Source organism: Somniosus microcephalus, chromosome 9 (genome assembly GCF_052327205.1).
Source record: "Somniosus microcephalus isolate GS21.2 chromosome 9, FLI_Smic_1.0, whole genome shotgun sequence".
Lineage (NCBI taxonomy): Eukaryota > Metazoa > Chordata > Chondrichthyes > Squaliformes > Somniosidae > Somniosus > Somniosus microcephalus.
This window is the reverse complement of record NC_140995.1, coordinates 27,776,711-27,797,048: the sequence shown is the minus strand read 5'-3', so window position 1 is coordinate 27,797,048 and position 20,338 is coordinate 27,776,711. Positions and strand designations below refer to the sequence as shown.

At 45.1% G+C, this 20,338-nt stretch overlaps 1 protein-coding gene across 1 annotated transcript in view; it reads right to left on the bottom strand.

The window, feature by feature from the left end:
* csmd1b (CUB and Sushi multiple domains 1b) overlaps nt 1–17,107 on the bottom strand; it is a 1,295,488-nt gene extending 1,278,381 nt beyond the window's left edge. The window contains exon 1 of the mRNA XM_085996460.1: nt 16,994–17,107. The gene's annotated coding sequence lies outside the window, so the exon portion shown is untranslated. The remainder of the gene's footprint in view (nt 1–16,993) is intronic.
* Nucleotides 17,108–20,338: the final 3,231 nt, after the last annotated feature.

Sequence of the window (20,338 nt, the reverse complement as noted above, 5' to 3'; positions counted from 1 at the left end):
CGGTCAATGACATGACCACAGTACGAGATCCGCTTCTGAAAGAACTCACATTTCTGCCGATTAACTTTAAGTCCATACTCTTTCAGTCTGTTGAGCACCAGTTCCAAGTTTGCGAGGTGTTCTTCATCACCATCACCTGTAATCAGAATATCGTCCAGGTAACATTGTGTGCCTGGAATTCCCTGTAATACCTGCTCCATGGCCCTCTGCCAAATTGCCGGAGCCGATGCCACTCCAAAAACCAGCCTATTATACCGGTACAAACCTCTATGCGTGTTGATCGTGAGGTACTGGCGTGACTCTTCTTCAACCTCCATCTGCAAGTACGCCTGCGCCAGGTCTATCTTGGTGAAGTGTTTCCCGCCAGACAACGAAGCAAAAATATCCTCAATCCGCGGAAGCGGATACTGCACCGTGTGAAGCACCGGATTAATGGTGATCTTGAAATCTCCACAGATGCGAACCTTCCCTGGTTCTCCTGGCTTGTTGCTCGAAGGACGTTTCATAACGGGAACAATGGGCGTAGCCCACTCACTCCAATCTACCTTAGACAGTACACCTGAACGTTCTAGCGCTTCCGGTTCCGCTTCTACAGTAGGTCGTATTGCATAGGGTACAGGTCTGGCTTCGAAAAATTTTGGTTGTGCATGTTCATCAATCTTGATGTTTGCCGTAATTCCTTTCAGTGTTCCCAGTCCTTGCTGGAACACCTCTTTAGCATCATCCAATATTTTGGACAATCGTTTAGGTTTGACATCTGTTTCCCCGGAATCTACCGTTAGTGCTTTTAAGGAGTGCCAGTCCATATTCATTTTCCTAATCCACTCCCGTCCCAGTAGTGGTGGACCTCCTTCAGGTAGCACATATAAGTCCATTACTTGGCTTTCTTCACCCTTGTGGACCACCTTTACCTCTATCTTTCCGATGGGGTACACTCTTTGCCCCGTGTATGGTTTCAATATAATCTCCGTATCCCGTAGGGGAATATATTGGAATAACCTTTTGTAATCTTTCTTATTCATGACCGTCAATGCCGATCCAGTGTCCAATTCCATCTTTACTTGGACTCCTGCTATCTGGAGAGTGACCCAAATTGTCTGGAGATCTGCATCCTTACCAACGTTGTGTACGCTTAAGATACCCAGTTCATTACTGCTAGCGTCTGAATCTGACTTCTGTTCGTTCGAACTGGTCTTTGTCACCTTGTGCACCTTTATGTATTTTCCTTGCGGTGACTTTTTGTTGCTGGTCTTCTTTCCTGACCGGCATACTTTAGCTATGTGGCCAAGCCTGCCACACGTTCTGCATTCTTGGTTTTTAAACCAACACTGGTTCTGATCGTGTGTTGTCTTTCCACAACGATAACATTTTACAGTACTCAAACCCAATTTATTTGTACTGAGTTCCGGTGACCGTAGCTGCATTGCTGCCGTGCCTCTCGCTGCGGCTTCGTGTGCTGCTGCCATAGTGACCGCTTTCTCAAGCGTCAGCTCATTCTCCTCGAGCAGTCGCTTTTGTGTATCTTCTTTTAATAATCCACACACAAATTTATCTCTTAGCGCTTCTGTTAGTCCCGTTCCAAACTGACAGTACTTTGCTAGCTTACGCAATTCCATTAAATATTCAGCATTGCTTTCATCCTTCAGCTGCCTTCTGCTGTAAAATTTAAATCATTCCGCTAGCATCAGCGGTGTGGGGTTTAGATGATTTTTCAGGACAGTAACAATCTCCTCGAACATCTTATCCGCCGGTTCATCTGGTGATAAAAGGTGTTTCAATTGCCCGTATGTCTTCGCACCCATTAAGTTTAATAAAGTTAGTGCTTTCTCTGCATCTGGGATTTTATTTGCTTTACAATAATTTTGTATGCGTTCTACATACATGGCCCAATTTTCGATGTCGCTATCAAAGGTATTAATGTTCCCATGTTTAGGCATCGTTGCAATTTATTTATCCCAAGATGGCGGCTTCCCGCTCTTGTCTTCGTCCTCCGCCTACAAAATGGCGGTTTTCCCGCGCTTGGCGGTCTTCACCCACTGGCTGCAATGGCGTTTGGCGTGCCGCTGCTGCTCCCCTTTCCCAGCAGTTAGTAACTCCCCCGACGCTGTCTCCGCTTCACCGTGGCTCCCTCGGGCATTCGCGCTTCCCCGATGTCACGCCTCGCAGCCCTTCTTGCAGCCCAGTTATTAGCACCGGCTGCGTTCGCCTTCACCGCGGCTCTCGCGCCTTCAGTCACCCCAGACGCTGCGCCTTTTTGGCCCAAAAGCGGCCCGGCCCTTATCACCAGCCGCGATCGCTGTCCCCGCGCTGCGCCTTTCGGCCCGAATGCGGCCCGGCCCTTATCTCTGGTCGCGATCGATCTCACCACCCTTATTCCTCCGTCTTCCTCCCCCCGTCTGTACAGCCAACGCGGCCGACTTTCTGCTCGCGTCGCTGACCGGCTTACCCACCACCGAGGTAGAAAGAAGATAGCTGACTGCCGCTGATGGAGGCTTCGAGTTCAGGATGTCTTCTGCACTCCGGGTTCTCGATGCCTGCCGCGCGACATGTCTTCCAGCAGGGTGATGAGGGTGGATGCCTCTCTTCGACGCCCGTTCTGTGGACGAATCCGCCGTGGATATAAACTGCCGCAGGGTAAGAATCGGACTCGTCGCCACTGTTAAGTCTGTGTGTTCCAGTTGTATTAAGATTAATTAGTGACACAGACTACAAGAATAAAGTTCAACAGGTCTTTACTGGTTGGAGGTCAGGACTATACTACATACAATATCACTACACAGTACTTATACCACCGGTATTATGTATACAGCAGCCAGAGAAAGTAGTACATCTCTTAAGGTGGAACAGGCTTAAGTTCTCTTAAGGTGGAACAGGTTACATACACCACAATCCCTGTGTGAATGTATTAAAATTAGGTGATGGCAAACTGTTGGCATGATGGCATCTGTTATTTCGGCTTAGGCAGCTCCACATTGCAGGCTCCGCGACACTTGCATGGTCAGGTTGGTGGTCAGAGTGAAAGGAGGCCAGAGAGTCATGTCCATTGTCTATCATGTGTTAAGAAGGAGCCAAGCACATATGCCACAATGGGCAACCTATGCAAATCTGACCAGATGAGTGCATCCCTTGCATCACGAGCAGCCATGTGCTCACATGCTGCCGGTAGATGCGCCACCACTCAGTCCTCCTTCTCCTCCTCCTCATCCTCATCTGAGGAGGCTATGAATTCAGCCACTTGCTCATCAAGAAGCTGCAAGTCATGACGCTGTGCCATGTTGTGCAGTGCACGGCAGATCACGGCCATTCTGGAGACCCTGGCTGCTGAATACTGCAGAGCTCCACCTGATCTGTTAAGGCATCGGAATCGCATCTTCAGCAAGCCAATGGTTTGCTTGATGACTAACCTGGTCGAAATGTGGCTGGCGTTGTAGCGCTCCTCAGCCTCGTTCGCTGGCCTCCTGATCAGCGTCATTAGCCACTTCTTCAGGGGGTAGCCCTTGTCACCAAGGAGCCATCCGTTAAGTTGGTTTGGCAGATTGAAGAGCGGAGGAACACTAGAGTTCTGCAGGATGAGCAAGTTATGGCAACTACCACAGAATTTGGTGCAAACATGCAAAATCTCCTCTTGTGGTTACACACCAGCTGTACGTTGAGGGAGCTGTACGTTGAGGGAGTGGAAGCCCTTATGGTTGACAAAGATAGCTGGGTTGTGATGGGGTGCCCTGAGGGCCACATGTGTGCAGTCTATGACGCCCTGTACCATTGGCAAGCCTGCCATATTTGCAAGGCCAACTGAATGCGTGGTTACACTTGCCTGATCCCCTGAGAAGTGGATGTAATTGTGCGCCTTTGCGAAAAGGGCATCGGTAACTTGCATGATGCAACTGTGGGCGGCTGACTGGGAGATGCGCCCCGAAAAAGTTAGCACCCTTCCGCCGGAAATTCAGTAGTAGCACCTCAAGCAGGAGGTGGGTTGCTACTGGAAAGCGCTCCACTTCCTGCTTGGGGCGCTACCACTGAATTTCACGGCACTATGTGCAGCAGTGCCACGCGCACCGACACGTAGCACCGCGGTACTGAAGGCGATGTCTGCTGATGATCCCTGGAAGGAGCCTGAGGTAAAAAAGTTGAGTGCGATGGAGACTTTGACAGCCACTGGTAAGGGATGTCCACCCGCTCCTCTGGGCTCCAGGTGTTGGTGCAGCAGTGCGCAGATGTCTCTGACAACCTCTCGCGAAACTCTCAGCCTCCTTTGGCACTGCTGCTAAGTCATGTTGTGGTAGCTCATCCTCTGTCTGTAAACCCTGAGAGGGGATATCTCCTGCGGCGACGTGCTTCCATGCGCTGGCGCCTTCTGCCCTATGCAACATCAGGTGGGTGAGCCGGAGGTTGGCGCTCCTGCTGCTGTTGCTGCTGAGCTGCCTGGTTCTGCTGCTGCCGTGGCTGCTCCTCATCCGAATCTGAGGTCCATGGTGAAAGGAAATAAATGGTTCCCATGCTGCTGGCATATACCTCCGAAAGGGAAGTGGGGAGAGGGTTTTCCAAGGAGGTCCCACAGTTGAGAGATAGAAGCTGCAGCACCTCCGACTTCGGTAGGCCTGCTAAAAGTGCTGAAAGATTTGTGGAACAAGAGTTCTGCCACCTGCAACTGCTCCCTGATGAAAGCTCCGTTTTAATGGTGGAGCTGCAGCTGTGAGGAGGCCACCCACTTGTCAACCCGCCAGGATTAGCTGCCGTGGTTTTGGAGGGTTGTGCAGCGCGCACAAAATGTGGCAAAATAACAAAGGCCGGTCAAAGTATGATTATAGAGGCCCTTAACGACTATTTAAGGGTCTTAACTACCTCTCCCAACTAATAGAGGCGGGACCGAATCGCACCCATCAAACCCGCCTCCGGCAAAATTGCACAGAGGCAGGATGGAGGCGGGTTCCGAACCCGCCCTCACTTTTTGCGATTTTGCCAACTGTCCCGCCTCCAAACCCGCCTCCTCGGGGCTGGGAAAATCGCCCACTTAAGTACAGTACTGAGGGAATGCTACACTGTCGGTGGTTCTGCCTTTTGGATGAGACAATAAAACAAGGCCCCATCTGCCCTCTCAGGTAGTTGTAAAAAAAACGATGGCCGTGATTTTGCCGACACTCAGAGTGTGGGTTTGGAGGCGGGCCCGCTGTCAAAATCAAAGTGATTGACAGTGGGTTGGGAGCCCACTCCGAACCCGCCTCCATGTAAGTTTCCAAAGTGTCGGGTCTGCGATTTCAGAACAGACCCGACACCAAGTGGCAGGGGAGGCATTTAAGATACTAACTGCTTGTTAAGTGCTTATTTACTACTATTTTGCCAGCTTTTTTCTATTTTACCACATTTTTAACGGGGTTCAAATCCTTTGGAAATCACGTCAGGTAAGTAGGTCGGGTTCTCTATGTCTCCCCATTGCTGTGAATAGATGACAGCTGCAAAAGTGGCATGAAAGCTACCATTTCACAGTTGGTGAGCCTTCAGGACTTGGAAGACACATTTGAGCTTTATGCAGTTTGGAAGTGTTTGGAGTAAACTCTCTGTCCACTGTCACCTCCTTGGAGCAAGCTCTCTCACCATTGACAGATCGCTTCTGTCATCTCAACTTCAGCTGCCATCTGTTCCAGCAACAGCGGTGCCCTTGAAAAATTCTCACTTTGGTCCTCTGAATCCCTCCCCGATCAGCCCCAACAGCAACATCGCCAGGCACACCAACAACACCAACAACAACACCAACCTTCTCCGCAATCACCTGATGCTGCACAGGACACAGGGCATCAGCATCCAACAACATTGCTGCCGGGAAGCCAGCGATGGCATCACCATGGCCAGATTTACTTCACTTGACGCTGTACACCTTGGCTGCCACATGATGCGCAAGGTTAACACCACCCCACACTAGCAACATAAAGCATTCCTACAATGACTAAGCCATTCCTTTCACACTCATCACCATTGCGTGGGATACTGTTTTGTCTCACCATTCACTGCAACTCACTAAGGTGAGCACAGATCGGTGCAACAGGGCAAAGTGTTGAAAATAAAGATTTCAATGTTCGACAACACATTAACAGAAAATTTACATGACCATTGCATAAAACACCCAAGCGCCTATCCATATGTGTTGTTAGTTGGTATGATTGGACCTGGGATGCGGGTGAGTGTGAGGGGTGGCTAGTGAGATGGGGAAGTGATAATGTAGGTAGAGAGGGATGGGTGGAGGTGCAAGGTAAGTTGGTGTGAGTAAGGATGTGCAGGAGTAGGGTAGGGAAGGCAGAGTTATGGGGATGCGATGAGTGGCACAGCAGGACGAGATTAAGTGTGTCTTTGCAGTAACGTTTCGTGATCTACTGAGATCATTGAAAGGTTTGCGCCACTGCAGCCTGGTGCTCCTGACGACATCTCTGCTTTTGCCCTCCTGTGCAATGTGCAACCAGGCTGCGTTGGTGTCCTGGGGAGGTCTTTTCCACCCTTGGAAGGGAAGATAACCTCCCTGCGTGCTGTGACTCCCTCCATAAGAATATGGATAAGCCAGGAGTGGGACCGGAATCCGCCAACCAGCACTCCCACCGCAAACCCGCCACCGCTGGCAAAATCCAGCCACATGGCACTTTTCAAAGAAGAGCAGGAGTGTACTCCCAGTGTCATGGTCAACATTGATCCCTCGACCAACATCACTAAAACAGATTATCTGCTCATTTATCTCATTGCTGTTTGTGTTTCCCTACATTACAACAGTGACTACACTTCAAAAGTACTTCATTGGCTGGAAAGCACTTTGGGACATCCTGAGGTCATGAAAGGTGCTATACAAATGCAAGTTCTTTCTTTTTCTTATGAGTTGAACACCTTTCAATCTGTCCTGAACTCGATGAACACTCTTTCCAGGGGAGCTTGTATGGCTTCCTTCAGCGTGGCAGAAAAGGGCAGTCCAAGCTGTTAGGTTGGCACAACATCCCTATGCTTCTATCATGATGATGGACAAAGCTTACAGACACTACTCCAGTACTTATCACTCATCTCAACACCACATCAGCCAAATGCAGTCAAGAACTTCCACAGTCCCTATCTGCATACAGTGTCAAATTGAAGAAGGTAATGTACAGATTACTGTTTTGTTCTTTAAATATGTCTTCCAACAAAGTTTGGGTCCAAAGCCCTTCACTTGGATCAAAACCCATCTGGGTCTTAGGAAGAGTGCTGGCTGCGATAATCTTGTTTCGGTGGTTCAGGAATATTTTAGCAAGCAAGACAATATAGTCATTTCCAAAGTCCAAACGATCACCAAACGGTGATAAGAGAATCATCCTTCAACCCTAGAGGAACCATTTCTTCAACCCAAAATCAGTTGGAAGCTTCTGAAGAGATTGTTTTTTGTAATGACTGAGCCATCGATTCAGCTGGAATGCTGAACTAACATAAGCAGTAAAATTTCAGAAGTAAAAAAACAAATTGAATTTTTCAGAAATGCCTATGAAAGCAAAAATATTCTGCAATAATGAAATTGTGAGCTTACTTCAAAGGACAATACATATGATTTGTCTAGGACCTTTTAGATAAACAGAAACCATCGGTATTAGAATTAATTTTAGCAAACATTGGTAAAATGTTTTTGAAAAAGATCTGCAATGCCAGGATAGGAGGGAATAAAATCAGTGACCTGTTCCTGATTGCCATATAGTTACTCCTGCTGGAAATAAGTATTTGTACATATTGGGTGAATAATGAATAGCATTTCCAATATTAGCCTGGAATGAATGCCTTGCAACATTCTCATACCAATGATATGTTGATATCCATGTTGATATCAGGGGGTTCCTTTAGTTCCAATTGGTTTCTCCAAGAGAATCAGGCAGCACTACAGTTTGGGGGTGATTTTGCCAATGGAGGCGGGACTGCTGCTTGGCAGGTCGATGTTCCGCTTCCTTTGATTTGTGGCCAACCCACTCTATTTTCCCTTGATTGACCTTGTTAAGCCCGCCCAGCGGGCTTAGCAGGCCAATTAAGGGAGAGCCAGTTGCAGAGAACGTCAACGTATGACATTTCATCTGTCAAAAATTTTTGACAGATGAATTGTCATCGCTTGACAGCTCTGTGAAGTTGTCAAACAAGCGACATTCTCTGTAGTTTGATGAGTTCTTGAATTCAAGACCTCATCAAACCTCTTTCTTTTGCAGAAATTAGATGGTTGTTGCATTGGAGAATGCAACGGCCATCTGTCATCTCTGCCTCGGAGGTGCGAGGCTCTCTGCATATCCACCAATTGAAGCCTGCAGGAAGAAACAAAGATAAGTAAACTTTTACTAACACTTTCCACTTACCTCATATACGCACCTCTCCACACTTGCACCCATCACTCACCTCCACAGCACACTTTTGGACCCCTCCAATCCCCGCAGACCCACTACTCGCCTCGGTGACCCTGGCGGGGTTCTGAGCCTTCGGGAAGCCCGCACTTGTGTGGGCAAAATGGGGATAATCCTCTTATCTGGCTGTAATCCCTTCCCGTCTCGAAGGAGACGGGACCCGGTGTGGGACGGCTACCCGCCTTCTGGCAAGATGACACGGAGGCGGGTTGGGGGCGGTGCCAAATTCTGCCATTTTCCCAGCAGTCCTGCCTCCATACCTGCCTCCCCAGGGCTGGCAAGATCGCGCCTGCATGTCAGTGCATTTTGACATTATTATGTCACCATTTTGCCAGTGGCCTTGAGTGGGTTGACCTCTCAGCCCACCTGCGTAGGTCAGCAATGTTCTTTCAACATTGATGGCTTGTACAGATCATCTCCCAAAGATCCTGGCCATAATGGCAAAGTCATTTGTGGCATTCACGCATGCACAGTAATATTAAAGTCATATTCATAACTTTGAAGCAGCTCGGACATGGAACTGAGGTATGCACAGTTCACAGTTGAGGTAGTGCTGAACATTCCAACAGTAAAGAGTAAGATAATTCAGCCCAATGGATATTATGGTCCAGAAATTCGGGTCCCCATGCGTGAGTACGCACTGGGTACTCACGCATAGGCCCAACGAAAGTGCCGGTTTCGTTCATGCACTGCGCATGCGCGGGACACTGGAACTTCTGTTCCCTTGAAAGAAGGGGTTCACAGGTCGAACGCGTGCGCCGGAGAAGCAGCGCGTGCGCATCAAACTTACTTTTTTTTGCAGGTTTCTCCGGGAGGGTAAGTCTCCAGCAGTTACACTTTTAAAAAGCAGGCGCAAGGCCTGCTTTTAACAAGGTAAGTGGTGAATTAATTAAAATTAAAACATTTTTTCCACAGGTTTATTATTTTTAAATACTTTAAAGAAAGGTAAGTTTATTTTTAGCCCCGTTAGAAAATGATTAATTTTTTCAAAAATTTAAATTATTGTTTAAAATAGTTACTTCATGTAATTTATAGTTATTTTAAAAATGTGATTTAAAAAAAAAATTATTTGAAGTTTTAGTTATGTTTTGGGGCTTATAGTATTTATAGGTTTGACAGCTCTTCCTGTCAAATTTATGAATGAAGCATTCCCTGCTACCATTGGCTCTCCATGGCCCACGTGATCCCAGGGGATGCTTTGAACTAACTGCACCCCGGGATACGCAAGCACTGCGCTCCGGCAGTTGGAGGAGGCCCAGGGTCGGAATACCACGCCGGCCCACAGCTCATCGGCCGGCGTGCTAGGTAAGTGCAGGTCGGAGGCCTGCACCCGCGGGAAGCCTCCGACCCAAATTTCTGGGCCTCTACATATTACTAAAAATAGAAACAGTAATATTCTAATTCAACCAAGATGGCACAAAGTCAAACCATAATGATCTATCAATGAGAGGAAGTCAAGAAGATTGGGTTATAATAATTCAAAACACAAGAAGAACAAGTGGCCTCTACTAATTTTTTGTCAATGATCAACACTATAATCAACTCCCTTTCTACAATATGTTTGACTTGTTTTATACAGAGTCACATTTCAGAATCATAATGGCCCAGATATTCCGATTGCAGGCCTCCCACAGGCGGAGGCCTGCGATCTGGAAAAATCTGCGCCCTTACCTGAGGGCTCCCGGGCCGCACACGCTTCCACTCCTGGGCCTCGCCAAACTCCAAGTGCGCAGGGCCCACATATCCCAGGGGTGCATGTAGTTCGCAGCGTCCCTGGGATCACGTGGGCCATGGGGAGCCAATCACAGAAGGGAATCTCCCTTCATACATTTGACAGGAAGACTTGTCCAATATATGAATGGAGATCAATGAAAAAACATAGTAAAACTTTAAATACATTTTTTTTTTAAATCACATTTTTAAAATGACTTGAAATTGCAATAAATTAAGTACTTTAAACAAAAATTTATTTTTTGAAAAAAATAATTAAAGTTTTTTACGGGGCTAAAAATAAACTTACCTTTTTTAAAGTATTTTAAATGATAAATCAGTGGAAAAAAAATTTTGTGACTTTTTTCAACTCTTATCTTGGTAAAAGCAGGCCTTACTCCTGCTTTTACCAGGCATAAGAATTGTAGGGGTTTTCTGCGGGCGGAGGGTCTCCAAAAAGCGGAACTATCCGCCCGCAGAGGCCCTTCTCCAGGGCAGGTGGAGGATCTGTCAAGACCATTCTTGACAGATCGGAAATGCCGGTTTCCAGCGCATGCACTCTGCATGCCTGAAACCGGCATTTCCGATGTTCCTACAGGTGGGTACACATCGTACCCACCCATAGGGATCGGAATATCTGGGCCATTATTGTAAGGAAAGAGTTAATTAAATTGTCTCAAAGTCTCTTTATATTGTAATAATATTAACTTTTAACTTTTGTTTGTTAAGTGAGTTTCTGTTCGAAGAATGAAAGTGTAATCATCAGACAGACTTGCTTTAATTTATTAATATATAAAATGAAATTAAAAGCAATGGTTAGTTTGGAGAGTACACATCACTAAAAGACTTTTCAGTAATTAGTAGATAATAAATTCTGCAAGAGAATACGTCTGTGAATACATCTTCCTTTCCAGATGGAAAATAAATCGTCAAAACTGAAGTTATTGCAAAGACACAGAACAAGCAGAGACAGTCTTTAGCTGAGAAGAAATTCAGCAGTGGACAAAGAAGCTGCCTTTGTTAGCTACAGCCTTGAAGAGGCAACTGCCTGAGAAATACCATAGCTCTGGAAAAATTGGGAGTGTGAGTCAAATTAAGGGAATGCAATCTATGGCTGCAAGGACAGGACAATCAAATCGGTGTTGAATGATAACTGTGGATGAGCTCATGTAGAAACATAAGGATGGTCATGTAGCAGGAACGGGAAAAAGATATAAAAGTGTGGGTGTTCAGAGAGATACTTCAGAATCTGATGAGGCCGAATCAGCCTTGAAAAATCCTCCAGCTCGAAAATTGTAACGGCTTTGAATCCTCTGGTGAACTCGTAGCCATAAGTCTATGTGTAATGATTGCCAATGATATCACTGAATGCTTAATTTCAATGATAGCCAATAAATGCTTTTGAAATCCATTATTTTGAGGAGTAACTTATAAAGTTATAAGAACACCCATCCTCTAACAATATGGTCTCAATAAAGTGTTTTATTCTGACTAAAAAGTTTTTTGGGGGCTATAATATAGTCATTGGTGATTTGATTTGCAAAGTGTAAAATAATGCAATGAAAGTTGCTGTGCATAATATTGCTTTTAAAACAAACTACCATTACATTGCTTGACGGATCACTGTCTTCTGCAAACCTAAAGGGATTGCCCACCACATGTAGTAAGGGAACTGAGACAGAACCGAGTAGCAGACAATTTTCAGGAGGAAGATCCTGCCAGATCCGCTTCAGGGAAAGAAATATTGGAACCATATGTTTACAGTTTCTATTTAAAGCCTGAAAAGCAGATTACAGCTTCACACTCCAAGAGGCTGGAGTCACAGCAGGAGCTGCACTTAATATTTCTTTTTAAGTAACTGCGACTGAATGCTTTCATAAGTCACTGTCACAAGTTTACTGTTCTTTTGTTACTATTAATTTATGAGCTACCATTCTAGTCGCAAAACAAGAGCTAAAATGATCAGACAGAGGATTCATTTAAACTGTCTGCACATGATTTCAATTCCCCCTTAACCTGCCAATCACTATATGCTGCTTTAGGAAACGAGCACACATACATAAATTTCAAGCCTATTTAGTCAGTACTTATCATCTAGCATTTTGCCTGAAAGATGACAGAATTGAAAAAAAAACACATCAGTAATGGAACTAGAATGTCATCAACAGTAACTGCAAACCACAGAAGTGTGAAACGAGCACTCAAACACGGAGAGGAAACCAATCTGTATAAAAACCTGGAATAACAATGGAGCCACTAAAAATGTTTAGCCATATGCAGCGCTGTTGATCCCAATTCAGCCTATTGGGCACAAAGAAAGAAAGACTTGCATTTATATAGCGCCTTTCACGACCACCGGACATCCCAAAGCGCTTTACAACCAATGAAGTACTTTTTGGAGTGTAGTCACTGTTGTAATGTAGGAAACGTGGCAGCCAATTTGCGCACAGCAAACTCCCACAAACAGCAATGTGATACTGACCAGATAATCTGCTTTAGTGGTGTTGGTTGAGGGATAAGTATTGGCCAGGACACCGGGGATATCTCCCCTGCTCTTCTTCGAAATAGTGTCATGGGATCTTTTACGTCTGTCCTCGGTTTAACGTCTCATCCGAAAGATGGGAACGAGCCTTGCACCTGAATGGATGGGCCAGAGGCGCACCTAAAATTAGGCACTGGGCCTCATTATCATTGAATTAGGGGGCTACGGACAACTAATGGGAGTCCGCAGACAGCTCGCCGGAGAAAAGGCCTCGAAGGTTGGGCCACTACATCGCTGGCAGGGGCTCTCAGGCAAAGGTTTTAAAAGAGGTAGCTGCAGAGATAGTGGATGCACTGGTATTAATCTTCCAGAATTCCCTAGATTCTAGGTCAGTCCCCAAGGATTGGAACGTCGCACACTATTTAAGTAAGGAGGAAGAGGAAAAAAAGGGGAAGTATAGGCCAGTTAGCCTGACATCAGTAGAAGGTTAATGCTAGAATCTATTATTAGGGACGTGGTAACAGGGCACTTAGAAAATCGTAATATGATTAGGCAGAGTCAACATGTTTTTATGAAAGTGAAATTGTGTTCAACAAATCTGTTAGAGTTTTTTGAAGATACTGTATAACTAGTAGGATGGATAAGGGGGAACCAGTGGATGTGGTGTATTTGAATTTTCAAAACACATTCAATAAGGTGCCACACAAGGTATTACACAAAATTAGGACTCATGGGATTGGGGGTAATATATTAGCATGGATTGAGGATTGGTTAATGGACAGAAAACAGAGAGTAGGAATAAATGGGACTTGTTTGGGTTGGCAGGCTGTAACTAGTGGGGCACCGCAAGGATCAGTGCTTGGGCCTCAGCTATTTACAATCTATATTAATGACTTAGATGAAGGGACTGAGTGTAACATAGCCAAGTTTGCTGACGATACAAAGTTAGGTGGGAAAGTAGGCTGTGAGGAGGATGCAAAGGGGCTGCAGAGAGATATAGACAGGTTGACAGGTTGTTTTTGGCAAAAACATGGCAAATGGAATATAATGTGGGGAAGGGTGAAGTTATCCACTTTGGTGGGAAAAACAAAAAAGCAGAATATTTTTTGAATGGTGAGAGACTGGGAAATGTTTGCACTCAGAGGGACCTGGGTGTCTTTGTACACGAATCACAGAAAGTTAACATGCAGGTACAGCAAGCAATTAGGAAAGCAAATGGTACGTTAGCTTTTGTTACAAAGGGTTTAGAGTATAAGAGTAAAGAAGTCTTACTACAATTATACAGGGCATTGGTGAGGCCACACCTGGAGTACTGTGTGCAGTTCTGGTCTCCTTAGCTAAGGAAAGACATACTTGCCTGAGAGGGAGTGCAACAAAGATTCACTAGACTAGTTCCTGGGATGAGAGAATTGCCCTATGAGGAGAGATTGAGTAGATTGGGCCTATATTCCTCAGAGTTTAGAAGAATGAGAGGTGATCTCATTGAAATATATAAAATTCTTAAGGGGCTTGACAGGGTTAATGCTAAGAAAATGTTTCCCCTGGCTGGGGAATCTAGAACACGGGGTCACAGTGTCACTCAGAATAAGGAGTCGGCCATTTAGGACTGAGAGGAGGATAAATTTCTTCACTCAGAGGGTTGTGAATCTTTGGAATTCTCTACCCCAGAGAGCTGTGGATGCTCAGTCGTTGAGTATATTCAAGACAGAGGTCGATAAATTTTGGGGAACTAAGAGAATTAAGGGATATGGGGATAGTGCAGGAAGGTGGAGTTGAGGTAGAAGACCAGCCATGATCTTATTGAATGGCGGAGCAGGCTCGAAGGGCCAAATGGCCGACTCCTGCTCCTATTTCTTATGTTCTTATCTAAGAGTTTAATGGGAACCAGGAGAGGGGGTGACCAGGAGAGGGGACAATCGGGAGAGGGGGGTAACTTGGAGGAGGGGTGATTGGGAAGTGGATGTCTGGGACAGGATGAGGTCGATAAGTAGGGTAGCAGCGGCAATCGAGGGGTTTGAGGTCGTGATCGGGTGGGCTGGTCATGATCAGCCGGGGGGGGTGGGGTGGGAGGAGGGACGAGTAGTAGCCCATGGTTTTAAGTTAGGGTCAGGAGATGCACTCCTGCACCTCCTGGCTCCACATGCAGGGAAATATTTTTAAGAGACTTACCTTTTTGGTGGTGGCCTGTAGCAGTCCCTTTAAAGACCACCTGTTAGATTGCACATAGACCTGGTTTTGCTGAATGCAGCTGGCTGGCTTCCTCAGGGCAAAGCAATACTGCAGAGAGGGTCTTCGCTGGGTGTTAGGCCTCTTATTTGAATATACAAAGGGGCAAATGCTTGTTTGAGGCACGAGCTCTGGATGCCTAGCTTCTGCCTACACCAACAAGGCAGGAGGGTGCACATCTGGCTTGCCATGGAAGGAGTTCAGCGAAGATTCACCAGGTTGATACCTGGGATGGCAGGAATGACGTATGAGGAGAGATTGGGTCGATTGGGCTTATACTCACTGGAGTTTAGAAGAATGAGAGGGGATCTCATTGAAACTTATAAAATTCTGACAGGACTGGACAGACTAGATGCAGGAAGGATGTTCCCAATGGTCGGGGAGTCCAGAACCAGGGGTCACAGTCTAAGGATAAGGGGTAAGCCATTTAGGACAGAAATGAGGAGGAATTTCTTCACCCAGAGAGTGGTGAACCTGTGGAATTCTCTACCAGAGAAGGCAGTAGAGGCCAATTCATTAAACATATTCAAGAAGGAGTTGGATATATTTCTTAAGGCTAACGGGATCAAGGGATATGGAGAGAAGGCAGGGACAGGGTACTGAATTTGGATGATCAGCCATGATCGCATTGAATGGCGGAGCAGGCTCGAGGGGCCGAATGGCCTACTCCTGCTCCTATCTTCTATGTAATGAGCATGCGCTTCCTGTCTGCCATATTAGAGGCAAGATCATTCAGGCCATCTTAATTCAGCTATCCAGAAAGACTCTACAGCCCCCACTGCTGCAGCAAATCATTTCGTAAATTATTCCAGGGTTTTTGCCTCTACTGTATCTGGAAATCTATTCCAAATATTTCTTTTTGTGTGAAGAGATTCCCGTTATCAATCCTAAATTAACTTTTGCTGGCTTGAACAATTTAATTTAAAGTAATTATTTACTTTCTCCATTCCATTAACTATCTTGTATACCTCCAGAAGAAAATCTCGCAGACTGCTCCTTTCCAGCCTGAAAATCCTAAGCTTCTCCTGCCATTTCTCATAATTCAGCTTTGACACGACAGATCAGCCCTGTGGGCTTTTCTCTGCACTGCTGGAGCCCAGTACTCAAGGTGCAGTCTGACCATGCACTTTGATCACAAGTTCCTCTGGCTTATATCCTACTATTTTAGCAATATAATTCAACCTGCTATTGGCTTTGTTGACTCCTGCTCGGCATAGATTGGACACGACAGAGCCTGATAGAATCCAGAACATTTTCAAATCCATAACCGTTGACACACAACATAAAATCTGAAGTTGGGTAAACAATTGATAAGAGGTAGTTAAAGAGATTATGATTACCACAAAAGCATCCCTTTTCTCTTGGCTGCATTTGCAAATATACCATTTAAAACACGCCAATTAGCTACAGAGGAACAAGAAACAATGGGTTATTATTCCTGTTGATAATTTTAGTGAAAAGTTGGTGAGTACAGAAATGGGCTTTCCCACACAGACTTTTTCACTAGAAATATCAACAGGAGAAATTTTGCCTCCAAGGTGACTCCAAGCTGAGTGGCAGGTAAAATCCGTCAGAACAATGATGAAGCATGAGATGACCTAAGTTTGATCCCTACCCTAGAGTTTCCATTCTCGGGGGCACCACTGAAAAGGGGAGATGTTAAACGGAGGGCAGACACATTCTTACCAGGCTGGGGGAGAGAAGAGTTGCCATCATAACTCCACTCTCACATACTTTTGGAGAACGGACTCAGAGCAACATTGGCAGAGGTTAGGCTTCTCCACCTGACCTCTCAGCTGCACAAAGCAGGTCTTGGAGATCAATGCTGACTCAGGAAAGAAAGATTTCACACTCCTGTCCACCAAAACAAAAATACCCCAAACAAATTACCTTAACAGGAGAGAAAGACATTCTAAAATAAAAACAGAAAATGTTCGCAATGATCAGCAAACATGTGAAAGCAAGAGATCAATTAGCATTTCAGGTGCGACCCTTCCTCAGTTCACACTTCAGAAGACAACCTTTCTGTCTCCTTCGGATGACTGCTGACCTGCTGGACATTTCCATTACTTATTTCTTTATTTCAGATTTCCAGGATTGTTAATTTTTATTTTTATTTGCAGTAAGATATTGAGACCGGTTACTTGGCTTCAATGAGATTATCTGCTTCTGTTTGACTTGAAGACTCTCTCACCTTGGTACTGTGCGTTAAATCCTCTGCGCCGATGGTTGCTGTCTGACGTGAAATGCAGCCGCAGCCAATTCTTGTTACTGATGACAGGTGAAGGTAAATTCAAACCAGTCAACCTGAAAGATAGGAAAAGTTCTCATATCAGCCCTGCAAGTTGGAAGAGTCATTTGAAAGACCAAACACTACTAGGACATGTGGCAAGACTGTGTGCTACATAACGTTCATACAGGTACTGAAGAAATGTTTCTTTTGTTCTGTAGCCTGTTGAACAACATTAACCAATTAAGCTCTGTTGGAAGAAATGTTCAATGTCACCAAGAAAATATTCGACAAAAATGAAAAAGAAAAATAAGATCCCCAGGGCGCTGCAAATTGCCAGAGAATCCCTGCTCTAAGGAAAAGAAAAGGAGCCTTTGTTCCTGATTATTATACAGTTAGTGATCCTTTCTGGATAGTATGTTCAATAGCCAGGTGAGATAAGACCTGTCCAGAGGTGATGCCACCCATGATTGCCAACACTCAATGTCAAGGCTCACGTATGAAGAATAGGCACTTGGTTGAATTACCGGAGAGCTGCCTGTGCCCGTAGAACCATACATCAGCATGGGTCAGCATCTTGAGGAGGTGACTAAAACCACTGGCAAAAGGAAACCAGAAAGGTAAAACAGCATCTGAAACAGGAGAAGGTAACATATTGTGTGTAACCCTTCCTTTTTTAAACTGAAAAAAAATTACTGCATGTGCAATCTCCAATGCTTCAGCTAGTTCTGTCAAATAAAATATTTTTACAGAAAATAAATTTTGAAGTGCATCTGATAAATGTGTATTGTACAAAATGCTCAGTACAGATACAAATGCCTTCATTCAGGTGTATGGCACACAGCAGCTGCTCTTGTGATAGGTTGGAGTCCTGGCATGTGTACTTGATGGCAAGCCAACAGCCAATTTGCTCGTCACATGCTAGTTTTATGAGAAATAACATTCTTATGCTGCTAGGAAATACTGCAATGTGATCCATAAATATATTACAAATCATGTTTCAGTGCTTCCAAATTTTTGTTTACTTTCCATTTATTAATAGAAATCCAATTTTGGCATGGCAGATTCCTCAATCTATTAAAAATAAAACGCCAGTATACATAAAAATGCTGCACAAATCACAGTATAAAGGCACCGACTGAAAAGTACCTCTACCAAACTGAGTCACGGTCTGAAGGTGGAGTAATATTGCGTCCACATATCTGACATAAGAAACCAACAAGGCTTTGCATAACCTAATGATGTAGATTGAAACCTCCATTTGTAGCTGTCTACCTGAATGAGGTAACTCCTCGGGTTGGCAGATGATGCAGCTATAAGTGGGTATAATCTATGTTGGCAATTTGCTTCCTCTGAAAGCCCACACACGTACAAGTTCCTAGAGAGCCAACGTACGCAGTTGTGTTCAGCCAGTGTAACCTGGATGATGCAACTAAAGGAACATTAATCAAGGTACCTCACTCACACCAACAGATCAGTATATCAAAGAAAGAAAGAAAGACTTGCATTTATATACAGGAAACTCGTTTAAACGGCACCTAAATATCTGGAATTCTCCATTAACCGGCAAAATTCATACTCCGAAAACAATACCTCAATAACCGGAAATGTTGCTGAGTCCGAGTTAGTCAGTGGGGGTAGTTCTCCAAACTGCCACTACTCAGCTTCTTGGCGCTGTCGGAAGTCCGAACACCTCAATAACAGGAGTCTGACTCTTTGTTTGTTAAAAATAGCCTCGGTAGATAACCCTCTCTGTCATCTGGAATTTTTAATCAACCGGCAACATCCCGGTCCCGTCGGTGCCAGATACCAAAGAGTTTCACGACCACCGGACATCTCAAAGCGCTTTACAGCCAATGAAGTACTTTTTGAAGTGGAGTCACTGTTGAAATGTGGGAAACGCGGCAGCCAATCTGCACACAGCAAGGTCCCACAAACAGCAATGTGACAGTGACCAGATAATCTGTTTTTGTTATGTTGGTTGAGGGATACACATTGGCCAGGACACCGGGATAACTCCCCTGCTCTTCTTCGAAATAGTGGCCATGGGGTCTTTTACGTCCACCTGAGAGAGCAGACGGGGCCTCGGTTTAACATCTCATCCGAAAGACGGAGTGTTAGCCTAGCTTTATGTGCTCAAGTCCCTGGAGTGAGACTTGAACCCACAACCTTCTGACTCAAAGGTGAGAGCGCTACCAACTGAGCCACAGCTGACACTGGCATCATTGATCAAATCTGGGGTCTGTCAGGACATGGCTCAGCCATTAACGATGGGCGCAGGGTGGGTTCTATGTAGGGATGGAGCGGAAGGTGGGAAGCTGGAGCAATAGTTTTTCCCAACTTCTCACTTTTAAAACATTCAATGTGGAACTACATCTGTTAAGAATGCCAGTCTGTACTAGCAGTAAGATGTGCAACCATGTCACTATCTAATAATGTGATACTTCCATTGGAAATCCGATAATCTGATTCACAGGAACTTGTAATGAGTTATAGTTTGTATTGTGGGATAGATTACAATGTAAAAATCAGCACTATAGTTGATCGTGATACTTGTAAATAATACTGTGATCAGCATTAATCAGCCGAAGTACAAAATACAATTGTCATTCTTGTTCCCTCAGTACATCTATTAGTAGTGAATTAGACACCTATCTAATAGCCTAAAACTCAAAGCCAAACCATGACTGCCCTGGAGGTGTCAAACATAATACAGGAAACTTTGTGCTATCCGGCACCGATGGGACCGAGCTGTTGCCGTCCCATCAAAACTGCCGGACAAACCAGCGCTAATGTTGAAACATACGGAGATTTTGAGCTCCGTATCTGGCAACAAACCCTGTTAAGCTTCTAAACAGTCGGCGGTACCTTGCAAGCGTCTCTGTAGCTTAGCAACAGCTTCAGCGAGACCTTGCAGAGCTTGACTGTTGAGAAAAAAGCAACGAAAAGAAAAAAAAACTAACGAAACGGCTCCTGATTTTTGCCGGTGGCTCGAGCTTGCCGGACATTTAGCCTCCGGATAACACAAAGTTTCCTGTAATTCGTGAAAAGGGAACATTTCCTATCAGGCAGGAAATAAGTGGTCCTCACCGACCCAATCGGGCTCCTGTTAGTTACTCTGTTTGTTAGTTATTGTTTGATAATAACTGTGATGATGCCCAGACAATCCCACTGTCTGAGCTGAAACATGGAAATGGTCTTAAAATGCCAGAATATCAGTGTATTTTAAAAATTGAGAAATGACCAGAACATCAATGAGTAGGGCCGGATACATCAGGTAAGTGCTTTTGCAGCACTGTTTGTGAGTCA